This window comes from Symsagittifera roscoffensis, chromosome 6 (assembly GCF_963678635.1).
Source record: "Symsagittifera roscoffensis chromosome 6, txSymRosc1.1, whole genome shotgun sequence".
Classification (NCBI taxonomy): domain Eukaryota; kingdom Metazoa; phylum Xenacoelomorpha; order Acoela; family Convolutidae; genus Symsagittifera; species Symsagittifera roscoffensis.
Genome location: NC_087067.1, coordinates 39,848,321 through 39,868,629, shown reverse-complemented (window position 1 = coordinate 39,868,629; position 20,309 = coordinate 39,848,321). Strand labels below are relative to the sequence as shown.

The 20,309-nt window shown below is 33.2% G+C and overlaps 1 long non-coding RNA gene across 3 annotated transcripts in view; it reads left to right on the top strand.

Annotated features, from left to right (window-relative positions):
• Nucleotides 1–19,997, top strand: part of LOC134848423 (uncharacterized) — a 31,786-nt gene extending 11,789 nt beyond the window's left edge. For all 3 annotated transcript variants that reach the window (XR_010162937.1, XR_010162936.1, XR_010162935.1), the window contains one exon: nt 18,690–19,997. This is a non-coding gene — a long non-coding RNA (uncharacterized LOC134848423). The remainder of the gene's footprint in view (nt 1–18,689) is intronic.
• The last annotated feature ends 312 nt before the right edge of the window (nt 19,998–20,309 follow it).

The following is a 20,309-nucleotide window of genomic DNA, read 5'->3' as shown; positions in this document are numbered from 1 at the left end:
GATTAGAATTAACCAAAATAGATTAGAAATTAGACAAAAACATTTACAAAATGTTATACGACAATAATTTAATCGAAATGTCTCTACGACTCAATAGATCAGAGCCAATATTCCGAACCATAACAGAACTACCCGGAATTGGAAGAAGACCTCGAACCAAAGACGACATACGACAAAGTAGAAACTTGCCGTATAGTTATATGATAGTTCGGCAAAAGCCAGAACAAACTTTTATATTTCGAATACTACTTGCAATGAATTTAGATTTCCATTTACAAACATAAAACCTTGAAGTTACTCTTCAAAATCATTTCAGGCGCTAAACAAAATTATTAATATACAATAACGATTGATAAAAAGATCTAAGATCGTTTTCCTAAAACTCTGCAGTAATATACAAAATATGTTTGAAAAATATTTATTGAAAAATAAAAATAAAAATTAGTAGCATGACAATAAATGGTTAGTAATTATAAATCATCCTGTTGTTCCAGCTTCATCACCTAAACATAACAGCATTCATAAGCTCACTAAAATCATAAAAATACTAAATCTTTTCTTTACACAAATTTAAATCATTATTTAAACTTAAATTCACTTAATTTTAAAATCAGATCATCAAGGCTTATCCTTGGATCTTAAATAATTTTCTATTTAATTAAATTTAAAACTTGATCATCAAGGCCTATCCTTGGATCAAAAAGAACAACTTTGTTCTCCCCCACCCACTTAACTAGTGTCTAACGACCTCAAACGTCGATTCACTACCCAACCCTTTCTAAAGACCCAAGACTAATAGAAATTTTTTAACCAAAACTAATCATTCAAATTAGGATAAACAGTGAAGAACTTCGGTTATTCATCCTTCACTTGATCCCCCCTCTTACCAGACCCAGGATAAATCTTAGACTTAGTAAGTTTAAAATAGTATCTAACGAACTACTCGCGTTCTAATTATACCTGAACCTTGTGGATCGATTTACTATTCTCCAACCCTTGAACACAATCACTACCCCTAAGTAAGATTAAGTAAGTTAACACCTTAACTTATACTAGCCACGAGAAAGTAAAAAATCATTCTTCGGAATCGATATACTTTTCTCTCCAACCCTGAACAAATAGACCCAGGTTAAGCTAACCAAAAAATCGTAAGAACTAACAGTTTAGGAAAAATAGAAATCATTTAACAACCTTTTGCATCCGTCATTCTAAACCTTATGTCATTTAAAAACCTAGGAAATAAACAAACAATCGTTTTACACAATTGTGAAATAGATAACAAAAAATACGACCTTGTAATCACACCTCATACACAAACAGTTGGATACATTCGAACAAAACGACAAACACTAAAGAGAAAAATAATAACTAAACAAAGACAAATAACACGAAAAAGATTTTCAAAAAATCGAAACGCATTTTCAGAATCAGAAACCAACAGTTTAGACGAACTTTACAAACTAAAAGAATCAATAGATAAAAATTGCCCAATTCACGATCAATTATATTTCTCTGACTCAGAAACAACTTCAAATTCATCACAAAGAGGAAAAAGAAGAATAAAAAAGCAGTACAAACACAAACCAGTACATTTATACAATTGGAATCAACCAATTAGACACATTAATAATTATATATTAACAGTCATCGAACGAAAAAATGAGCTCAACGCACACCCCAGGTGAAGAAAGTCCAGATGATGATGAAATCTTTCCTTTTATAGTAGACGCAGATACTGATAGAGGACAACACATATTTTGTCAAAATTTACTCGTAAATTTATTTGAACCCGGAATCAGTCCATGTAAAACAGAGTTCCCCGATGTAAAAATCAAAAGACAAATCATAGATCACTATCTAAAAGATATATGCAACATAACACAACAGTATGGAATCTACTCCATAGAACTTACCTCACCAAACCATAATAATAGAAAATATACAATTCAAACAGACGACCTTGATTTAGAATTTTCAAAAGTTTTTTCAGAATATATAAAAAGCATCCAATATCATAACTCACAAAGAGCAAACTCCATATTCACCAATGAAGTTTTCGCAATAATATATAGTTATATTTCGATATTAGAAAACGAAATCCCAATAACAAATGTCTCACCGACAGAAACATCTAAACATTTGAAAGTACGACATGAAATCACACTACTCTCTAGTTATTTAAACATCATTAAAGAAAATTTCACGAAAGACGACGTTTCACAACATACAAAACACGATCTACAAAAAATTTTGGCATGGTTCATAATAGATTATTTCACACACAATATTGATTTAATTGCACAAGCAAGAAAAAATTTTAGACCCCAAAACTCGAACGATGATACCGCTATCACAGAACAATCAGATTATGTTTGGGACCCCGAATGGTCTCATCCCGCATTTATAAGCTTTCCACAATCAATCTCAAGTCAAGCAATAGGTACGATATCTTACATAAGAGATTATGTAAGAGTAATACCATTAACAATTGATGCAACACCATTAAACTATAATACATTTTTACCCGATACACAAAATAATAGTTTAAACTCTACAGTTATACACAATGAAAACCTCAATGGAACTAGGAATCTTACTCAACAAGATATCCAGACACCATCACACTTCATTGAAGAAATTGTACACACAACAACTACACAACAAAGTATTTCACCAATACGCCCAAATTTAACAACACCAAGAAATGCAAATCCTTCACAAACACAGGTAACCTTACAATCAACCGTTAAACCTTCGGTTGCCCCTAAATATTCACATATGGATTACCAAACATACAGACCCATGACAATACCATCAAAAACACGCAAAACATTCACTAGAAACAACTTTGCAGACCATAATTATAATTATACACATCCATCAAAAACATATAATCAACCACAAAGAAATTTTAACCAATATACAAGATCTCGAAAATGGGATAACCCAATGGCCCAACCTAATTCAACAAATTTCCAAACAAATCCTCCACAGGATCACAGTGAAAATTACCCATTTTTTCAACAAAATAAAAATAAAAAACAGACATCTTATCAAATGGATTATTTATCCTCAGATGATGATTTCTTACAACCAGATATATTTGCACAAAATACTCAAGAATATCGTAGACAAGGAATACAGAGAACACGTACAAATCATAGAAATTTTTCTCCACAACCAATAGATGCACAAAATCAACAACCAATTCAACAACAAAATCCAATTATTACACAATCTTTTCAACCAATTCAACAACAAAATCCAATGACTGCACACTCGTATCAACCATCACAAATGCAAAATGAAATACCACTCCCATATTATCTCCAACAACATGAAATAACAAGAAACCAACTTTCAAATTTTTCTCAAATGCCAAATGCAGCAGAATCATTACAAATGACAATGAATCCATACCTTATGGGTGGATCATCAATAACATCAAACAAACCTTTAATGGTTTTCACAGGAACAGACCCTGAATACTCTGTAGAAGATTATTTAAATGCAGTAACAGCAAACCTGATTTTAAATATTGGACCTGAACCAATTAATACGCCACTACATCAAAACTGGATACATCGACGCACAGCGTTAATACAAACAACCTTAGATGGCGCAGCCCAAAAATGGTTTTCAGTACTACCTCTAGAAATAAAATCAAACTGGAAAAGGTTTACACAGGAATTTTCAAAAATGTTTGACTCCGAAAGAAACAAACAACAACAAAGAGTTTTATGTAATGAAATTCGCAGATTACCAAACGAAACCATCAAGCAAATAGCAGTACGAATCGAAACACTAGTTCGAAAAGCATATTCATTAAATACACATGACTATAAAAACACAAAGATGACAGAAATCTTAATGATGACCTTAACACCACAATTAAGGAAAATAGCAATAAAAAAGAGAGCATCCCATCCTTCTTCAATTCGAGAACCCGATTTAGATTTTCGAAAACTAGTAGACAAATTAGAACAAGCAGAAATCACGATGAAACTAGAAGAAACGGAAAATCTGAAATTACAATACGTTAACAAAATTGAAACGACTCCCACTAATATTAATAATATACAGGAATCAGAGACAGACCTCGTTGAAAAAATCACTGAAATACTCAATATTTATGAAAAGAACCCAAACTTTAAAGGCAAACCATCTTTCAAAAAATGGTGTAATTATTGCCGACGATACGGACATAGTATTTCCGAATGTAGACAAAAACAGCAAGACAATCAAAATAAACCTCAAAAATATAAAGAACCAAATAAATCATTCTATCTATACATGAAAAAAGATCAAAATCTACCGAACAAAACAGTCCACAGCAACAACAGTTCAGGAAAACCACTCCCGAACAATACAAACTATACAAGAAATCAATCACCATATAACTCAAGTTATAGAGGAAGATCACCAGAACGAAGAAACACGAACAATTCATCACAAAATCACTACAATAGACCAAATAGTCGAAATAACTACTCCAGATCAAATTCAAATACACAACGATTTGTTTCTAGATCTAATTCCCAATCAAGAAATAACTACTATCCAAACAACCAATCACGAAATTCATCATACAATAGGAATAGAAACTACTCCTATAATCGAAATAGAAGTTATTCAAACAACCGAAACCAGAATTACCCGAACAATCAATCAAGGAATAACTCATATAATAGATCGAACTATAACAGACCAAACAATAATTACCAAAACAGATCGCGAAATAATTCACAAAATCGACACCCAAGTTATAATAATCGTTATAGAAATTATTCCCAATCACCACACCGGAATAATAATAACCATAATAATTCTAATAATCGCCACAGAAGTAGTACACCTAAACATCAAAGACAAATCAATCAAGTACAATCTAATCCAGAAACAACATCAGACCCTCCAGGTATTGATGACACAGTAACTGATACGTTACAACTCAATCAAATAAACTGTACATCATCAGATTCAGAAAGTGATACTGAAAACACTCTTTCTATCAATATGATAAAAGTCGAAAATGACTATGAATCTGTCATATATGAACAACCCTTTTCATCACACATATATGAAAATCAATCAGAATTTCTTCAAAATTATTACACTACACCCATAAATTCCACACCAACGACGCAAGAAACAAATGAGATTAACACTACAAATCAAACCAATAAAAATATCAAAACAAAATGCTTGAATACAAACCACATTTATCAGAATATACAAAAAGAACAACCCAAAGAAAAAATTTGGACAATACCATTTCTCTTAGAAAGCCCAAGAAATAAAGAATTTCAACCACCAGACCTTGAAATAGATTTTTTAATTGATTCAGGAGCAGAATCAAACATAATAAACATCCCCACATGGAATGAAATAAAAACTTTACACCCAAAGCTAACACCTCTTGAGACCTCCAGTAAGTTAGCAACAGCACAAGGATCAACATTGATAAACTACGGAAAAATCCAATTATTTCTCCTCCCCACCAGAACAATGGAACAAAGCAAAATTTTAAATAGGCCATTTAAACAAATATTCCATATCACTGACATTAAATATAATATCATTGGAATACCATTTATTTCGAAGTACATACCAACAATTAACATACTAAATAGTAAAATATTAATCAAAGATAAATATACAAAAACAAAAGAAACATCCTTAACATTTTTTCAAAGATTAAATAAACAACCACCATTCTTTTCAAAATTCTACCCGATATTTAACAAACAAAGAAAACACCTAAAACCACTATCAGGAAATATCTATAATTTTTCAATCAAACAAGTTCACCAATATGATAAAGAACAAAACAAACAAAAATTTTATATGTCAGAATTTGAATTCAAACCTATTCACAAATTTTTCAAAATCACAATCTCATCCATAAAATATTTGAAAAATTCGAATTCCGATATCATTTCCTTACATGTCTATAATAACACACCTTACCAAGTAACATTACCTTTAGGACTTTTAGGATATTGTGAAACCAACGCTACAATATCACCAATACACGAAAAAGCCTATCGCGTAAATAATATACTCCAATTACTAGATATTTGCCAATCTACAATTCTTAATGAAGAATTATCTATAAATAATATAATAAGTAACGAAAATAGAAATACGGATTATTTCACAAAAACTCCATATTTCAAACCTACATTCAACATAAGTAACTACACAGAGGACCAACAGAAATTTTTAACAATGTTTAATTTTCAACATTCACAAATAACACAAGACGAATTCGAAAAATTAGCCAAACAGCTAATTAAATATTCATCAGTCTATGCAACATCAAAATTCGATGTTGGGAAAATCAGTTCATCACTACATCTCCCGTTAAAACCAGACGCAGTTTTCAAAAAACAGAGAGCAAGTAAAGTACCAATTCACTTACATGATAAAGTAAACAGATTACTCGATATTTTAGAACAATACAACATTATATCACCAGTAAACAAAGAAGAACAACCAAAAGGCAACACATTTATCAACCCCGTTATCATTCTAGCTAAAGGAGAATCATTAAAAATCGTTCTCGATGCTAGATACCTCAATTCACTTATAGATGAATCAAAATGTAATTGGCCCATTGAACCAATACAAGTTATTTTAACAAAAATAAACGGCAAATACTTTACAACCGCCGATATGAATAGTGCATACAATCAAATGCCACTAGATGAACAATCACGACGTTTAACACAATTTGTTATCGGAAACCAACAATATGAATTCAACCGCTTATTCTATGGAATATCCATAGGACCAGCAGCATTTTCAGCTTTTATGAGCAAAATTTTTAGACCACTAATACTCAAGAAAAACGCAATCACCTATTTAGACGATGTTTTTATGCAATCACAAACAAAAGACGAGATGTTCAATGTTTTAGAAAAATATCACCAAATACTTCAGAACGAAAATCTGAAGGCCGCCCCCGATAAATCACACTTCTTTTTGACAAGAGTTAAATTCTTAGGACATAATATAGAAAGAAAAACAATCACTCCATTGAAATCACGCATTGACGCTATTCAAAAACTTCAACCACCAACAAATAAAAAGAAAATCCAAGAATTTCTTGGAATGTTAAACTTTTTAAGTAAATATGTTTATAAAATGCAATTATATCTACGACCATTTTATAACATCCTTAGACAACAAAATAATTTTGAATGGAACACAGAACATCAAACACGATTTGAAGAAATAAAGAAACTTTTAACTGAACAAATTTCAAACACAATTCCAGATTCAAATCAACCATTTTATGCAATGTGCGATGCTTCGAACTTTGGCATCGGTGCAGCACTATTACAATCACATAATGGTACAAATAAGATGAACCTCATATCAGCAAATTCTCGATTATTCACTCAAGCAGAGCTACGACTCTCCACTCTAATGAGAGAATGTACAGCCATAATATATACACTGACAGAATATGAATTTCTGATACTTGGATCAAAACATCCAACAGTTCTATTCACAGACCATAAACCAATCATCTTTCTCTTTACACAAAAATCTAACCCAAACCACCGAGTTTACAGATTTCAACTAATTCTAATGAAATTTCCAAACTTACATATAGTTTGGACTGCAGGAAAAAATCTTGCATTACCAGACACCTTAAGTCGAAATACACCACCTGAATTACTTACACGAAAAACAACAGTTGAAATACCCAAAAACATAAAATTCTACCTTGCAGAAAACGAAACATCACCCCGATTGGAATGCAAATATGCAGTAAAAACTGATATTGAACAATCACAAATAAATAATTTACAACATTTCCCACTTTATTTAGATTGTCAAAATAATCATTTTGAAGTTGATCTACTTGGAACATCAACTTTCAAACCAATCCCATATTCTCAATGGATAAAAAATAACACCCAACAAAAACGAACAAAACAACACCCGCCTAAAAAAGACCATTTTCCACTAATTGAAAAAGAAGATTTAACTGATAAAATAAATTTATCAGGACCACAAACAAATGATTCAAAATACACAATAAATCAAGTTTTTGACCTTCACGACCCACTTGATACAATACCCTTATCTAAATTAGAAATCGAAAACATTTTTCTCCCCCCAACAGAAATAATTACAATTTCAACACTGAAACAATATCAAAACCTTGACCCAGTAATTCGACAACTGAAATCATGGCACAAATATAAAACTAAACCTATCAAAGCAGATTCAACCATTCTAGGAAACAAAACACTCCTCCGATACTTTCGCAAATTTAACAACACAACCATTAACGAAAATACAGACCTTTTAGAGTATAACCTGAATGAATCTACAGTTCCATGTCTCCCTTTAAGTATGATTCTTATAGCTTTTAATATTTCACATACACAAAATATTAAAGGACACTCTGGATCAGAAAAAACATATTCAAACTTTATACAAAATTTTTACTTCCCAAATGCACCAATTTGGATAAAAGTACTATGCAATGATTGTATAGTATGTCAACTAAATAAACCTTACCCAAATCAAAAACAAATAGCACAAAAACAAGATTTTAAAGGACAAAGCTTGTACTTCAACCATCGTATCTCATTTGATACCAAAGGACCAATTTCACCCTCATCAGAAGGAAACTCCTACATTATGGTAATTGTTGACGCATTTACACATTATGTAGCACTTAACCCAGTACCACATTGTAACGCTTATTACGCTTACACAACACTCTATGAACACTGGATAGCAAAATTCGGACTACCAGAAATTTTAGTCACAGACAACGGTACAGAATTCATAAATAATGAAATTATCACACTATGTCATTTATACAACATTAAACACAAACCACGTACATCTCATGCACCTTGGACAAACGGCTTAGTCGAAGGTATGAACCGTTCATTACAAGAATATCTTAGATGTATCATCAACGGAAATGATACAAAATATACCGAATGGTCAGCAGATGTAAAATTATTTCCCTTAGCGTATAATTCACAAATTACGACAACTTTAGGAATGTCACCATACGAAATGGTTTTTAACCAAAAGCCACGCAAACCAATAATGTTTACAGCAAATTCTCATAAAAACGCACAAGGTTATTGTCAACCAAATAAAGACTCAATTTGTTATAACCTACCTTTACATACACACGATGAAGATCATTTTCATCACCCACCAATTCTTAAACTAGCCTCTGGTACACACACCGAATGGATTCTAAATAGAGATAAAAAACACAATGAAATTTATCAAAAAATAACAAAAAAGTTATTACAAAGACAAAACATTAATGAACAAATCAATTCACGTTTTACACCAGCCTCCGAATTAAAAATTGGAACATTTGTTTTACTACCTAATTTTAATACTCAAAAAGGAATTTCTAAAAAATTACAACCCCTTCGAAAAGGACCATACCAAATAATTGCAAAACCCACTGATGTCACATATAAAATTACCGACTCAAACAAAAAAGAAATCGTTCAACATCGAAACAACCTATTACCTTATTACCCAAAAGAATACGCACTCCGCGAATTAACTCAATTATATTCTTTCACAGGATTAAAAATCATTCAAAACGAACCACATCTGAAAAACACAGAACAAAATGATAACCCCACCGAAAATCAAAACACAAAACTAATCGCCACCAAAAACAATACACAAAACCATAAAGAATCCCCAAAACAAAGAAAAAATAGAAAAATGACCGAACAAATAATACCCCAAGAACAAATCGACAAATCAGAAAATAGAAAAACAACAAGACTCCGAAATCAACCACGTAAAAACTATAAAATATTCATCCCCCAATCTAAAATTTTAAAGAAAGTAGAATTTCAAAAGTAATTTTAACATTTGCTTCACAATCTTGAAACCTCCGAAACATTTTTCATTTACATTTTTCAAAATAACATGCTGACAAGTACGTAATAATTCTAGTTCAAAATAGACCAATTGGATTCATCCAATCCGTCACTTTCTCTAACTCAAACTAAGACCAATTAGACGAATCATATAGAACTCCAGGCACATCTATAACTATAACTTTACGACCTCCAGGTCAAAAATAAGCAAACCACTCCAACTTGACAACTAAAATAAATATCACCATAATACCGTACCCCTCCCTTATCTAATAACCCAAAGATCAACAATATTTCCCCAACTCAGACCACGAATACCCCCAAAGCAAATTTGTTAACTTAGCCTAAAGTAACAAAATGAACATTTTAATTAGCCTAAAGTATAAAAATCTCACCATACCCCGGATCATTTGACAAACAAAAATAAAGAAAAAGACGACCTCCCAGTCACCATAAAAATTGCCCCCAACAATTTTTTACAAAACTCAACCCACTTGTCAAAAAACTAATAAATAATCCGACCACACTAGAAAATCGCCTCAAACAGCAAAAAATATTCGACCAAGAGATCATTTCTTAAATGCTCTTCTCTCAATCAGTTACTCAAATACTCATAAATCTTAAACATTTTTTTACAATACTTGAAACCTTTATAATATTTCTTTTTGATATACTTGAATCTTTTCTAATAATCCTAATCATTTTTTGTAACATTTTTTTAATTTTCTACACTATTCTCGAACTATTCCTCCAACTTTCCAAAACCCTTGATTATATCCACAGGTACGATTTATACAACTTGTCTAAATGATACGAACAATTTTCAGTAGAACCGATATTTTTTTATTGTTTGTAATTTTCATAACATTTTTATCATCCCTCATTTTGACCATCTGTAAATGTATAAAGAAAGCAATCCTCACATTTGCCCTAGCAACAGTCCTTCTAATTCTTTTTTTGGAAGAATATTATAATAAACACAAAATTTCTCACTAAAGTAATAATTCAAAAAACCATCAAAAATTGCTACCCAACAGTCACAGAATCAGTCTTCACCGACATCATCCCAAGATAACCAAACACCACCTTCAACTACTCAAAATCCTCAAACATCTACACGAATTTCTTTTCAAGACAATCCATACACTTTTGAAGAACGACATACTCGTTTATCAGAACCACTAGAACCAGTTCAACGACAAGCACCTTTAAGCGAACCAACATATAACCTATATCCAACACTACCACAAGAACTAAGTAAAATAAAAAATTCTAGTCAAAACCAAAATACAGTCGAAATAAATAGACAAATTATACATCCTCGACGAAACAGAAATTTTCAAACTCCCCGAGTTCATTTTGATATACCTCAATCCCCATCACAAAACACTCCAGAAAACCCCATTGGTATATTACCAGAAACCCCTACGCTTCTTTCACAACGTAGCACCTCAAGCCTACCATCAGATTACTTAGGTTCAACACCAACATCTGAGCAAATACGTGAAAATCCCTTTAACCCCCCAAACCAGGCATCACGACTACCATATTGGACTACACATTCATTTACACAAGGTGAACCAAATTTAGTCAATGACCCCATAGATATTTCTACGGATACAACAACATCCTCATCACTACCAGAAACATTATCACTACCATCAACACCATCAATAAGCCAGTTTTCACCACCACCCTTTAACTTAAACTTTCCAAATAATCTCGACGCCAGATATCGAGAACAATCATCAATAAATATTCCTTTAAGACTAGATTGGAATACATTTACAGCACCTCCACCACTATTTGGACAACATCAAGAAAGTAACCGCCTTCATAACTGGGCACTTAATAGATTACAATATCGCCAAGATATTCACAACGATATCCGTGATCACAATATTCAAATACTCCAACAAAACAGTTTACAATTAAAGTTTGAAATCACAGTTAAGTTAAATAATATTACCCAACATCCCTACCCATTAAATCCACCTAACATAACAGCTCAATCACTACCACCACCGTTTATAACTACTGAAGTAATATACAAATACGACAGATATACCAAAAACACAATTGGCTACATTACATTTTATAATCCATACTCAGGATTATCATACACATGTATATTCTAAAGTTATTAATTTTTCTCCAACTCCTTTTTCTAGTAATCTCAAATCAAAACATCAACCCTTCTCCTCGTACAGGACCACAAGATTTATTAGTAACACATTACGATTGTGAAGAAAATGAACAAAAAACACTACACAAATATGCAATAAATCAAGTATCACAATGTGAAACAGAACCACAAGCTATAGAAACCACAGATGTAATAGCAACACTCTATTCAAAAGCCCGAGCAACAACAGTTACAGGTTATAAATTCACAGCAACATTTTCCGAAAAGAAAGTACATTGTTCACAAGTCTCGAATGGAAACAAAAACCGACTTGACCATGAATCATTCTATCAAAGTAATATAGAACGTCTTTTACATCTCAATCCCGACGATTGTAAAAATGAATTACTTAGACTAAACATCACACAAAATAAAAACTCCCAACGAAAATTAGTTAATTTTCAAGTTTTTTCAGACTCTGTACATCAATCACAACTTGAAAGACACCAAGGACATATAAAACTAGACGAAAAATACCCGTATAACGGCGCACACGGACGATTAACCTATGACCTACACGATAAACATTGGATACCACACATTGGTATAAATGACCCATCAAACTGCAAAGCAGACACAAAAAATAAAGGATACCAAGAAATAATGTTTTTCGATTGGAAAATACAACTCGAAAAAATACAACTAACACGAGATTTATCAGATAATACAATGATCTATCAAGGAATCCGATTACCTTGTAAAAATGATCAAGGTTATTGCGACCCTACAACGAGAACACAAGCAACAATTGTTTGGTTCCCCGAAGATACATGTACAACATTTCAAGTAGCAAAAATACACGCTCGTATGATAAAATTTCACGAAAAATATTTTATACAATCAATTCCATATGAACAAGTCCATCCATCACGAAAACTAAGTTCAAATTTTAGAAACATAGACAATATAGAAAATAAATTGACACGTTTTCAAATACATCAAGAAACAGAACTTGCATGTAAATACAGGAATCCACTTCACAGAACACAATACTCTGAAATATTAGTTGAATACGAAAAAGGATTCGACATGACCACTGGAAAAATAAAAATCGACCCATATGCCACAGGTCATCCTTTAAACGAAGGAACATCCTATATACCAGTTAATTTTGAAAAAAGCAACGGACAACCTGGTGGACATCTAAAACCCCATGACACCAGAAGCACACGCTTACAAGAATTATCACTAATGAATACTACATATTTCGGTAATATCCACTATGATATTCATTTAGATATGAAACTAGATTATACAATTAGCCGAATTTTTCAAGAAATGTCACTCTCCGAATTAGAAACACTACACCAATTATGCGAATTAGAACGAACACAAATATTACAATCACTTGCACTAGCAGTATTAAAAATACCCTATGCAGGATACTTATTATCTGGAAATAGATCAAATTTTTTAGACTATGAAGGAAACATCTTATGGTTTTATACTTGTACTAAAAAAGTATCACCACTATACGTTTTTGAAGATAAACGATGTTATAAAAGAATCCCTATCTTTTATAAGAATAAAGTACATTTCGTGGATACACTTTCACGAAGAACCTATTTCTGGGATACCGCAGTCCCATGTGGATCAGAAAACAGCCACAATGTAGTACAACTAAACCCTGATGAAAATAAATATTATCTTCTCACTCCATATCCCACATTAATGCAATCACTCAAAAAAATTTCACCAGAAAGCATTCGCGCTATTGCTCGAAACCCAAATATAGACTTACAATCAATAGGAATCTATTCAAAATCAGATATTCAACATCACATTAGAACACAACAATTCCAAGAATTATTAACACAAATGGACACTATACAAAGACAATCAATAGACCAAAATTTACGCAAACTTGCAGAAACCGCAGGATTTGCCGATATCTACACGCAAGACTATAGCGGATATTTTAAAGACATTAAAGATTATATATATCTAAACGGTGAAAAATACCGTCCCCAAGATATATCACCAATTAACATTTTTAGCTTTGTTACACTCAAAAATGAGATCCTCGATTTTCTAGGATGGCCCTACTACATCTTAGAAAAATTGACTATTTTATACGCAATGTTTAACTTTATTGGATTTCTTTTCTCACTTTTAAAAGGAATCTACAACACATGTGCTATACACACACAAGTAAACAGACAAGCAAGCGTAGCACGCATACTCTTTGCAGGATTTTTTGGAATCTTTTCTACATCTATAAACAAAATTCTTTTAGACGCACAAATAAAAGAATATAACACAAAAATAACAACACGACAAAATACATACGACGAAGAACATAACAATGTAGACATAACGCCAACGGCACCACAATTACCACCCCTACCAAATAACCATCCACTATCCCTAGTCCCACGAAATTTTCGAAACTTAGCAATAACACATAATCCAAATTTTCGACTCACCACATCACAAAGTCCCATCCAACATATAATGACACACCAGTCACAAGATGATAATACTTATGAACAAATTATTGAACAACCCCATACCACCGCTTTTCAGTCTCAAAATAATCATTTTTTTAGCCCACGATGAGCCGCCAACTTGGATCACTACACCGATCAAATTCCCACCCAACCAATCTTACCTCCCCAATCCCAATAATACCACTTTTTGCTTTTCCGCCACCCGATTTTCCATCTAGTAATGTAACATCAGGCATGAATTCCGACACTAACTCACACATCTCAGTTTTATATTCCATCTCACAACTCAATAACCCGAATATTGAAACCCCCGATGAATTTGCCGACTCAGAACCATCCCCATCTATTAATTTTCATAACTCTTCTAATTTTTCTCAACCCCCTTTTCAACCCATATTATCCAATAACCCTGACCCAATTACTCCCACACCCTCTTATGCTTCCCAAGTTACCCCAACCTACTCCTCATACCATTCTGACCAATCATCTCATTCTCCAGACACCCCCCGAATCTCCCCAGAGCTAGATAATTTTATTACCCTTCAACAACAACCCTACCACCTTAATACCCCAACCATAAACCAAATCTCCTCCACAATAAATTCATCCAACCCCCCTACCCCTACACCCTCTTCAAATTATACTGAATCATTAGCACCATCATCCACATCAACTGAATCTTCACTCAACACTAATAGAGCTTACCGCACTTTTAAAAGAAAGTTCCCCAACCATCCTTTCCCAGCAAAACCAGGAACAGCCCGTGAATACATCAACCACCCCAAGCATACTAACACAAAAGAATTTTTAGCCATCACCTTACCCTCATTCCCACAATACACCTTAAACACCCCCCACGACACTAACGAAACACGCAACTTTGTAGATGAATACGTTTTAATGCCCACTCTCTCTTGGACCTCATATTATCATTTTACTAACCCTCTTTGCTTACCATTATCTAACACTCACATTGATATAGAACGAAATACGGACATGCTATATCGACTCACTACACCACTAACACCTAGACAATTTACTTACGTTGGATATAAAAAATCACTAAAAACACACACTGCACCTAGAGCTAACGAATATACACTCGAATACTATGATCACAACATCATCAGAGCTAACCAAGATCAATTCTTAGACGACGATCGCTTCGCTAATCCACAAATTACCGAGAAATTTTTCATCAAGACACCATATACATTCACACTAAACATCTTCGACCGAAAGTTTGATCACATTATTTCAGAAGCACTAACAGACACACAAGCATACGAAAGTTTTAAAGAACGCTTCCAAATATTTTCACTAACCTTTCATTTTCTTGCACCACACGAAAGAGATTTACACTGCTCACACGATATTATGTTGCGCACTAAACAAACCCACACATATAGTTATTATCGCTTCATCCAAAATCACTTTGACCTACACACACCCTCTAGACAACCACACCATCGTTTTCAATTCATAAATTCTAAATACACTTCACCATTTTTCCTAAATTTCACATATTGTATTAAAGATACTAACCTTCATGGTATTCATCGTAATTATGACCCCATAACCCAAATGTACATCTTCTGTCCCATCACCAAGACCTTCAACGCCGAAGAATCCCGACCCTTCCTTATCCCGCACGAGTTTGTACAACCTATAGAAATCCCAATTTTAGAATTCATCCACAACACTAAATTCAATCACAAATTATATAATCTAATCCAAAACACACCTTATGAGTTTGCAGTTGGCACTGAAGAACTAACCACTATTAAGGCACTTCAATTGCTTTGGCCACTGCTTCAAACTAAAAATATCATCCGCATCTTAGCTAAACTACTAACAACTTCAGAACTAATTCACGACATCTTCCCCCACGGTTTTTTCCCCGACGACTAACAGGTAAGTATGAATTAAATGAATATTACTAACTAATTAAAATATTAAAAAACTCACCATACTTTATTCATGTTTTCTTTAGATTTTTAGCCTTCATCCGACGATCACCTACAAAAACCACAAAAGACAAATAAAAATCGCAAATTTCATCAAACAGATTTCAAAAATTTTATTAATCTCTTACACTTTTAAATTTATAAATTTAATACCAATGCAGTAAATTCATTTCTAAAATTTTCCCCCACAAGCAGTAAATCTAATTATGATGAAAATTTGTATCTTAATATTCCCCCATGACTAGCAGTAAATTTCTAAATTCTATGTAGTAAATTAAATAAATGCAAATGCAGTACTAACCTTTTGATATTTTCATTCATTCGCACAGAAATTCTATCCACACTCGCACAGCTCGCCCACGAAGAATTGTTTAAAATAATGAATTTCAGTTTCAAGTTTTCACACTCAACAACTCTAACATATAATAACATGTTTCAAACTTTCCTTTAACCCGGTTGGAAAGGAATCATATACTAAACAAAACTAACCAACGCAGCTTACTAAATACCACAAATGATAGAATAACAGCATGACTTAGAAAAGGAAACCAACGGTACCCAAACCGGATTAACCCAGTTTAAAACTGGATAATTTATTCTTTTGAAGACTATTATAAAGTCTAAGAAAGAAATAATAAAACACAAAAAAGTCGAAAGACAAACCCATACCACAAACAATTTGATTTTTGAAAAAAGGACACAACCAACAAAACATAAGAAAAACCACAACAAACCCAACATAAAACGTTGTCACATAACAGGACCCCTCACAAAAAACCGCATGAAATCATACTCCCACTCCTGGCCTAACCCACCAGGAAGGACGTCCTGAGCATGCTCTATAGCCGGCCTAACCCACCGCGCTACATCCACGCTTTGTGACCACACCACTATTTTTAATAAGAGCTACTCAAGTGTGAGTAACTCTTCAAAATAACCGAACTAAAACAAAAAGCTTTTGTGAAAACAACTAACTAAAATCATTATTAAAAAAATATTAAACTAATAAAAGTTTTATAAAATGTAAAATCACATGATGCAATATATAGATCAGAATACAACACCAAGGACGAACATCAAAAGACAAGACGACCCCACTACACTCGAGAGAGAATGACCAACTACAATCGATATGCCGCTCACAATCACAACTTAAAGGATTTAGAGTACGACTTGACCTCGCAGAAAAGGACTTCATTGAACTAGACCAATGACCACCTCGATGTTCAAGTATACGTACAGATCCGAGTAACCAGGCATCCCCTCCACGCACAATCTCCACGCCATTCCCAAACTAGATCAGACACAAAAGAAGTTCTCCACGCAGAACAGAAAAACCTGACATAGCCAACCATTCTGAAATCAGATTTGAGTTTGTTGCGAAGACTTAGTCGTTGTCACTAGAAGACACAACGTCTTATGTCTCTAACTCCAGCTTCCTGGAACTTCTTTAACAAAAAGGAAACAGAAGAAATAAGATGTTCGCCAAACACCAACTTCCATCATCCATCCTTCGAATTGCAAAAGAACTATTCTAAAAAACTCTGTAAAACCCGGATGGGTGGAACCTGATCTAAACTACATTTTATGATTGGATAAATTAAATGTTTTACCAATGTAAAGTATTTAATATTAACCAATCATGATCCATCTGACTAACAACCCACTTATTTGTAAGTGCTGAAGTTACTTGTAATTTCAGCACCAGAGAGATTTGAATTTAACTTAGAAATTAGTTGGACTCTCCCGAGCACTTCAGCAGCCGCAATAAACCAGTATACCCTAGATCTATTGAGCCTAGCAGAGACTAGTTAAACAACCTGAGACTAGATAGTATAAGAGTAAGATTAGGATCGGTATTAGACTAAGAAGTTGCACGAATCTATCCGGCCGAAAATAAGATAGCGTGACGAGCAGACGGTGTACCCTATCCGAAATTACTCTATGAGTTACACTTCGGTTCTAACTCATTAGGTTAGTTTATATTGAGAAATTCTATTTGTCTCAACAAATGCCAGGCAAAAACGCTGAAACTGTATGACCTTCACTTTTTCATAGACAAATTGTATGGATTTTTAAAACAGGCTTTTTTTGGTTCTTAGATGCCAACCAGGGTAGCCAAAACTCTCGAAGATCCGCCTTTCAACGATATCAACTATTGATTAACTGATGAGTCTTTGTGTTTTTTCAGGTACTTCGACTCGAAGTTACAATATGTACTGGCCGTTCTACCACGGAAACACCACTCCTGTCAGACCCTTCTATCATCACATGAATGATACACTTGTGCCGCACAGCATTCCTAGTCGACTTTCGAGACAGAACAGAACAGGGATCTTGATAACTCCCCCCTCCCTCCGCCTTCCCTCTATGCCACCTAGTGGCGACTTGTTTCAACTATAAAAATAATTCAATAGTAAACCAGATACTAATGCCAATGCTGTAAGGAAAAAATAAGAAACTTCATTGAGCCGATTAAGATGAAGTTAAATATCGAAATTAATTTAGTTACTCAATCCAAACTGGTCTCTGTTTTGATCATATGCATATATTCTGTTATCTCGTTTTTTTGACAACATTTCAAATTGTTTTTCTTACAAGATATTCCAAGAATATTGCAAGATTCTTGCAATATAACCTCCCTATTTCAAGGTTCTTACAAGATAACGCCTATCTTGCAAAAACTCATTATCAATAATCTTGCAAGATCTTGTAAGATAACTTTCCTTAATTGACTAGGGTACCATCGAACGAATTTCCCTGCTCCTTTTTACTAAAGGGGTAAAGTTAACAAGATCCCAAAAATAGATTATCCATTTGGGTTTATGTTCGTCCGAGACCCATTTGAACGTGCTATTTCAGCCTATTACAATAAAGTGGCAACAAATTTGTTGTTAAGAGGACGAAATTTCACACTAAGTACTTATTTCAAGCATTTAGCCGAGGAAAACGAAAGGAATTTTCATTTCGTACCACAAATGTCTCTTTGTGATCCTTGCAAACTGAACATTAGCTACCTAGGACGAACGGAAACAATACTAAGGGATGTCGACATTATCGTAAACCACAAAACATCTCTTCACGAAAAAATTGACTTTTCTTTGGAAAATAAGAACCAAACTGGTTGGAGAATAAAGGAGACAAAATATCAACCCAGAGAGCTCATCTACAATCAGTTAGACAAACAGATTATGAAAAATTTGCGTGGAAGTATTGGATCGATTTTATGGCTTTTGGATACAATCCGCACACTTTTCTTCAAACTTCTGAAATAAAAAATTTATATTGTGAATTCTTCAATGCTCATTTGGAAACACTATAAAAAAATTGTAAAGTTCAAAACTATCATGGCGTGAAATAAAAATAAAATTGATAAGTATTCTTTGTAAGAATTGTAAATATAAACGATGTAATTTTTTTAATTTCTCAAATAAATAAATAGATGCAACTATATTGACACGAGGGACTTTTATCTTAATTTGAACCCCAAATAAAAAGACAGATTCAGCGGGGATTTGGAGTTTCCTCGAATGGGGGGAATTTTTTCCAATTTCAAAAAACTCAAGTCAGATCTCGAAACCTTGGGGTCTTTTTTATGGTCCATAAATTTCATACAAATTAAAAAAGCATTAAAATTGTTTTTAGTTTTCTGCCATACCGTACCCGCACTGAACTTTCATGGATAAAAACCGATTATAAAGGATTTTTTTTTCGACTAAAATGTTGTCTATATAATCAAGTATCATGGCAAATTTAGACAACTTATAAGATTTTTAATCCATTTTGATCGAATTTTATTCGAAAAAAGTTA